At 41.6% G+C, this 7,786-nt stretch overlaps 1 pseudogene; it reads right to left on the minus strand.

The window, feature by feature from the left end:
• Positions 1-841: 841 nt before the first annotated feature.
• Positions 842-1,679, minus strand: LOC104671066 (annotated as a pseudogene).
• Positions 1,680-7,786: the final 6,107 nt, after the last annotated feature.

Consider the following 7,786-nt stretch of genomic DNA (forward strand, 5'->3'; position numbering starts at 1 on the left):
TTAAATTCTTAACACTTTGAAGTAAAAATGTTCACATCATTCTGTACTTTTCCAGTTTTCTATGGGAAAAATTACATACTCTACATTTTCCAGTATATGCTTTTTATTTTTGAAAACAACTTTTGGAATTTCAGGGACTCATTTTTTCTATCATTAAAAGGTAACTAAGGCTAACGAAACAGTCTTACCATTAGGATCTTGTATCTTCTATGAATTTACAAAAATCTATTTGATACTCCAAAATCAAAGTTTTTACTGACTGTCCTCAGCCAGCTTCCCCTTAGGATAACTAGTGTAGATTGCTGTCTCTACTGTCTTTTGGGAGTGGGAGAATAGGGGAAGCAGAAAGTTAGAAAACTGGCAAAATACCAATATTAAATATTATCAAATGTCCTCTAAACAATATGCCCAAAACTGCTAAACCCGAAGATGTATCCAACATGGATAGTCACAATCTGTGTCAATGGTCTGTCTGCTCTGCTGATTACATTTAATTGGCAAATGTACACAAGGCAGGGAGCATTAGGGTGAGCTTTCATTCTCCTCTCCCTTCCATCTTGCTTGTTTACTCACAGGGCACCTGGACCCCTCATTCTCCTGCTGCTTATGACAGTAAAAGTTGTGGCAACTGGCAGGGCATAAAGGAGTGATGCCTGCGGTGTGGCTGGGCTCTCAAAGTCCAGAGTCCTCAGCTGTGAATTGTCCCCTGGTTCTCCAGCATCTTCCTCTTACACAGATTCTGAGACCCTGCTGAGCTGCTCCCCAGTCAAGCACCACATGTGGGCAGCTGGGCCACCCCATAGGGAGGTTTTTGTTCAGGGCTGTACCACTGTGGGAGGAAAGTGTGTAGCTTGCATGCAGTAATAAACCCCAACGTCCTCAGCCTCCACTCTGCTGATTTTCAGTGCGAAATCTGTCCCTGCCCCACTGCCACTGAATCTGTCTGGGACTCCAGAGTACCCGTTAGAAACCTTATAAATTAGGAGCCTTGGAGGTTGGCCTGGCTTCTGCTGAAACCAATTCAAGTAGGTGTTTCCATCACTGTATACAAGGCTTTGACTAAACCTGCAGGAAATGGAGGCCGGCTGTCCAGGGGTGATGGGCAGGGAGAGTGGAGACTGAGTCATCACAACATCCCCACTGGATCCTGAAATAAATACAAAGAAGAGCAAGGTTATGTAGATACTTTATGCATCATTTTCATAAATTTTGATTTGTTGTTTGTTTCAGGCCATATATTTATTTGTTCATATTTCAAGAATATAAAATTTCCAAATGAAACTCTAGGAATCCATGGCTTAAAGTGGTCTCCAGAAGACCCCACACCATCCCCTCTTTCTGTGTCAGTCTTTCCCAGAGCACAGATCCTTGTTTCTTCTTGAATCTTCCTCATTCTCACAGATCTGAACATCACAAGCCCCATCCTGGAGGACAAGATGTGCACGTGCAATACATGAAAGGAACACACATAGGAGTGCAGTGAGGCCCCCAGAGCTCACAGCTCATAGGAGGCAGTGGGACCCCCAGAGTTCACCGTTCCACCCCATTCTCCTCCCGCATCTCCCTTCTGCCCTTACCTGGGACGCAGAGCATTAGCAGCCCCAGGAGCTGAGCAGCGAGCTTCATGGTGAACTGAAGAGTCCTGATCAGTCAAGACAAGCTTAGAGCTGAGCTTTTATCTCACACTCTCAAGGGAAAGTCCTCCCTAGGGCACAATATGCAAATCACCTGGTGGGTGCAGTGGGGTGGAAAGAGCCAAGGGGAGGGTGGGAGCCTCTCTTGTGAGCAAAATGACTTCTCTGTTCAAAATATCTTCTCTGTTCAGAGGGAAACCAATAGGCATAAAATCTATGCTACCCATGTGGGAGAAATTGGAGTATTTCCTTCTGTCTTCTCTAACAGATTTCTTGTTTCATAGCACTTTCTCAGGCACATTTTATGCTTCTTGTTAATAAGGCTGAATTTCCATAAATATTTACTAATTCTTATGTTTTTGTTCATTTTTGTTTAAAAGAGTTCAGATTTGGCCTTTCCATTTTTTAAAAATGGAAATAAAACACACGAAAAGTAAAGGACAGAAATGTTAAATAATGCAACTGAATAAAGTTTTACATATATTCTCCACCCAGATTAAACTGTAGAATACTTCAGAATCTCCAGATTCTTCCCTCATGTACCTACCTTTCAGGGAACAGCCGTCCCCCCATTCCAATGAAGGAAACTGGCATTCTGACGTCTGTCTAGATAGATTGGATTTCTCTACGTGAAACCTCATATGAATGGAAGTAAACATGTTTCTTTGGTCTAGCTCTTTTTTTGTTTTTGTTCCCCTATAGTACTTTTGAGACCTTCCTTCCTCCCTGTGGATTCAAGTTACTGTCTACTGTTATTTTTTGTGAATTGGTAGAATTTCCTAGAGAATTTCTAAAGAGCATGTCTTTAAGTAATAATTTCTCTTCATTTTTGTTTATCACGAAATGTTTTTCCTTTACCTTTATTTTGAATGCACACTTTCAGTGGATATTGAATCCTTGGGGTTTTTTTTTTTTTTTTTTTTTTTTTTTTTTTTTTTTTTTTCCAGCATTTAAACATGTCATTCCACTGTTCTCTAGCTTCCTTTGGGCATGATGAAAAGTTAGCTGATGACTTTATCACTGTATTTCTGTATACAGAGAGTCATTTTATGTTTGATGCATTTGAGATTTTCTCCTTGTCATTGGTTCAGCATTTTAATTATAATATGTACAGTTATGTGTATCATTGTGTTTGTCCTAAATAAGTTCTTTCAATTTTTTTTCTCTATAGATGAATGTGTTTCATTGCTTCTTGAAAACTTTTGTCATCCCTCCAAATATTTTTGGCCACTTTCTCGCTGTCTTCTCCTTTCTGACTCATTGCACATTTGCTGGTGTTCTTCACATTGACTGATAAACCTCTAAGGTCATGATTATTTTTCTTTAATTATTTTCTTTCTTTTTCAGATTTGATAATTTCTACTAAACTATCTTCAGTTTCATTGATGCTTCTGCCAACTTAAACTCCTGTTGCCCTATCCAGTGAATTTTCCATACTGTTTTTTATATTTTTCAACTAGAATTCTTTATTTGTTCCTTTTCCATAGTTTCCCTTTCTCTATTGAGAGACCCCATTCTTTGAGTCATTGTCTTTATATTTTCCTTTTTCAGTCCGTGATCACAGTTTTAAATATTCTTTGAAGCATTTATGTGACAACCACTTGAAACTCTTAGCAAAATCCAGTATTTAGGAACAGTCAGAGTCAGCTTCCACTCACTGATTTATCTCAATATGGTTTATGACTTTCTCTTTCTTTTCAGGAGATTTTATGGAAAAATGAGCATTGTAGATAATATATTTTTGTACATGTCTCAACTAATACATAATTCTGGATTCTGTTTTATTTTTCTAAGAGTGCTGAAGTTCCTTTTAATAGCTTGCCTGGACGTATGCTGCAGAATCTATACCTTACTAGCTTTTTGGCCATTGATATTTCTGCTTTGTCTCCTTTTAAGTTTTAGCCGTACCTGTGTCTGCATAGTTTAGTAATCACCAGTAACTTGGGCATTTGTGTTGCTCAAACTCCTTGAGCTCAATCATTTACTTTCTGCCAATGTGTATGTGTGTGGCTTGAAGTGTGAACATAAAAGACACCTCCTTCATTTTTATTCACTGGGTCCACTTGGGTCTCTTCACTCAAATATGCAATTGCTAAGTCACATCTGCTCATTCTAAGAATGTGTGCAGGGATGATCTCTACAATTCTATGACTGCATGGTTTCCAGTAATCCATCATCAAGTTTTAACTGGTGTACCACTCTCCCCAACCAGGGTCATCACCTTGGACTTGCAAAACTCTGGGCCTTTTCTGGGCATTTCCTGGAGAGTTCAGCACCATTAGCTGAAAACACTGAAGGATCTTGTCTTACTCTCCATCCCAGCTCAAGTCAATCCCCCTTGGGCAACAAGCTTCCAGTTGTTGCTGCCATTTCAGTTGGTAAAACTAGACTACTAAAATTCCTGTTGATGAAACTAGGGTGAAAAAAAGCAGTTCCAGGCAAAAGGCCATAGACTTTTCCTATCTGTTAGTCTGAAGTGCACCATTTTGTAAGCCACCCGTCATTTTGTAGACCTCGGTCAAAGTGAAACATTCCAGGGGGATTGGGACTGTGAGAGACATCCTGCCTAACCACCTGACTACAGGGACATCCCTCTCATCTTCTGCTGGACAGTGTACCCAAGACACATTCTTGCCATACCCCGCTGGGCAAAGGGGCAAACAAAGAACATCCTTGGCATAACCGCCTGATCACAGGAATATCTTATTAACGTCCTGTCGGGCAGCAAGTCTTACTGCCCAGATCCCTCCCGCCCATACCTGTAAGTACCCAACCTGTAAGCGGCAGTGGGTATTAAGCTAGTCCCCCACCTCCACAGTCTTGTGCTGGACATAAAACCCACTTTGCTGTAGAGCCGCCAACTCTCTCTCTGTCTTTCTTTAACCCTTTCCTTCCCTTCAAAACCTAACACTGTCCTTACCCAAAGCTCTCATCCTTTTTCAAGATATAGCCATATCTCCTTTCATTGTGATTTGCTTTATTGTGCTTTATAGATACTGCGATTTTTACTAATTGAAGGTTTGTGGCAACTCTGCCTCAGGCAAGTCTTTTGGTGCCATTTTTCCAGTGGTAGGTGCTTTCTTCCTGTCTCTATGACAGTATTGTTCTGCAATGTTTTAAAAATATTAAGGTGTGTGCATTTTTTAGGCATAATAATATTGTACATTTCATCGACTACAAGATAGTGTCAACATAACTTTTATACTCACTGGAAAGCGATAAATGCGTGTCACTCCCTTTATGATGATATTCATTTTATTGAAGTGATTGGAAACTAGACCAGCAATATCTCTGAGGTGTGCCCATAACCACGTCTCAATTTATTTGATGTCTTTGGCAATTTCCAGAGCAGCCACAGTGACAAGGTCTGGAGCGAGGGTACCCTTGCAGTGACAGTGGGTCTGGGGCTAGGCATGGGCTAGTCCACATAAAGGCGGCTTAGTGTCTGAGTTGCCAGTGCGGGGTGAGGCCCTGAGGCCTGGGTCTGGGGCAGCGCAGAGGGTAAGGTTGGTGCCAAGGGGCTGGGAGGTAACCCTGTCACAGGAGACACAACAATGGCTCCTTACTGGGCAGTACGTATAGCAGCATCTCCCTCTCTGGGGTGTGCGCGACTATGGCTGCAGGTTACCACTCAGGCAAAAGCACCAGTGGCCCCTGTGGAGCAGGCTGCTGTGATCCTGGACAAGAAACATTCAAGGGCCTCCACTTGGAAAGCTGAATGGTGGGGGATTGCCTGGGTGGCTGCTGAGGTTATCAGCAGCAAAGGCTGCAGGGTCCTCCCACAGCCCAGGCTATGGTGCCCACAATGGCACACCGTTGGTTGATAGCAATTGCTTCCCCTTTCTTTGTTCCTAGAGGTATCAGGGATCCCAGGTGTGCCGTCAGCTTCCAGCCATCCTTTGCGTGTGCTTATTCTTAGCTGTTTACTCTATGCTGTTGCTGCATGTTTGGAATTGAACTCTTCAGCCCTCCCAGGATATTGGCCTTCCTGGATAACTGTCGAGTTCCTGGGTTTTGTGAGGGGTGAAGCCTGGCAACCCTTACTCTCCTGCCTTGCTGACATCAGTTCCCCAGGACATCATTTTGATGATGATATTTTGAACTTTGCCCTGACACTATTATGGAATAATACTTAGGCTTGATAGGGTGAGAATTAGAGCATTTAACATGTAAGAGGGATATGAGTTGTTTGGGCGACAAGGGTGAATGATGCCAGTTATATCCTTCAAGATGGCTGTCACAACACCTACCAGCCTACAGGTTCCTCTAAAAGGATATCTCTGAATGAGGTTTCCATGATGCCATATGCCTATCTCCCCCCAGTTAATCAGAATTCTGAATCTCATATTCTTTATCATTTGATGTTCCTCTCTGTAGTTAATTTCTTCTACATGTATTCATCAAATAATATTTTTAATTTATTTGCTTAAAACCTGGTAAAAGGTAATTCATACAAATAAAACCTAATTTATGAATCTTTGTCTTTGTGCCTCGTGCTTTGTGTGTCCTCTTTAAGAAATTTCCTTCTGCACCTGTTTTTGATATATGTTTTTATGCTCTTTACTAAAAGCCTTATGATTTTGCCTTTATATTATAGTTTACGATTCATTTAGAATTGATATTTATATAATATAGAGGTGAAATGTAAAGATCAACATTCACTTTTATGTAATATAGATATATTATTGATCCAATACTGTTACTCATTATATGTTTCTCTACTGATTACTGCTCTGGTCCGAATATCTGCATCTCATCCAAGATTCCTGTTTACCCTATGCCACAATATTAGAAAGTGGGGCTTTTGGGAGCTGATTATTCATGATGGTTCCACCACTGTGAATGGGATGAACACTCAATAAAAGTAGCTTCACACAGTTTGTCTCTTTTGCCCTTCCACCTCCACCATGTGAGGACACAGCCATAAGCCACCATCTTGGAACCTGGGGCAGCCCTCACGGGATGAAAAGATTGCCAATGCCTTTACCTTGGACTTCCCAGCCTTCAGAACTGTGAGAAAGTACATGTCTCTTGTTTTAAATTACCTGACCAAGATATTTTTCTCTTTCAGTAGGAATGGTCTATGGTAACACTTTTTTTTTTTTTTTGAGACATAGTGTCTGTCACCCAGGCTAGAGTGCAGTGGTGAAATCTTGGCTCACTATAACCTGTACCTCCCAGGTTCAAGTGATTCCCCTGCCTCAGCCTCCTCAGTAGCTGGGATTACAGGCACATGCCACCATGCCTTGCTAATTTTTGTACTTTTAGTAGAGATGGGGTTTCACCATGTTTGTCAGACTGGTCTCGAACTCCTGATCTCATAATCTGCCCAACTCGGCCTCCCAAAGTGCTGGGATTACAGGTATGAGCCACTGTGCCTGGCCTGTGGTAACACTTTTACTGTAAATTGGGTGACTACATATGTGCAGATCTGTATTTGGATTATCTAACCCATTGCACAGGGTTAAAGTCCTCACTCTTCACCAAATCAAAATACTTTAATTAGTGTTATTTGTAGCAGGGTTTTATATTGCCTGGTGTTATTCCTTCACTTTTGTTCCTTTTTTGTTTTTTTGTTTTGTTTTGTTTTGAGACAGTCTTATTATGTCGCCCAGGCTGGAACTCAGTGCTAAGATCTTGGCTCACTGCAACCTCTGCCCCTTGGGTTCAAGTGATTCTCCTGCCTCAGCCTCCTGAGCAGCTGGGACTACAGGAATGTGCCACTATGCCTGGCTAATTTTTTGTATTATTTTAGTAGAGTCAAGGTTTCACCATGTTGCCCAGGGTGGTCTAACTCCTGACCTGAAATTATATGCTTGCCTCCCAAAGTGCTGGGATTACAGGCGTGAGCCACCATGCCTGACCTGTTATTCTTTTTTTTTTTTTTTTTTTTTTTTTTTTTTTTTTTTTTTTTTTTTTTTTTTTTTTGAGATAGAGTCTAGCGCTGTTCCCCAGGCTGGAGTGCAATGGTGCAATCTTGGCTCACTGCAACCTCCACCACCTGGGTTCAAACGATTCTCCTGCCTCAGCCTCCTGAGTAGCTGGGATTACAGGCATGCGCCATCATGCCTGATTAATTCTGTATTTTTAGCAGAGACGGGGTTTCTCCATGTTGGTCAGACTAGTCTCAAACTCCTGACCTCAGGTGATAT

This window comes from Rhinopithecus roxellana, chromosome 17, assembly GCF_007565055.1.
Source record: "Rhinopithecus roxellana isolate Shanxi Qingling chromosome 17, ASM756505v1, whole genome shotgun sequence".
Lineage (NCBI taxonomy): Eukaryota > Metazoa > Chordata > Mammalia > Primates > Cercopithecidae > Rhinopithecus > Rhinopithecus roxellana.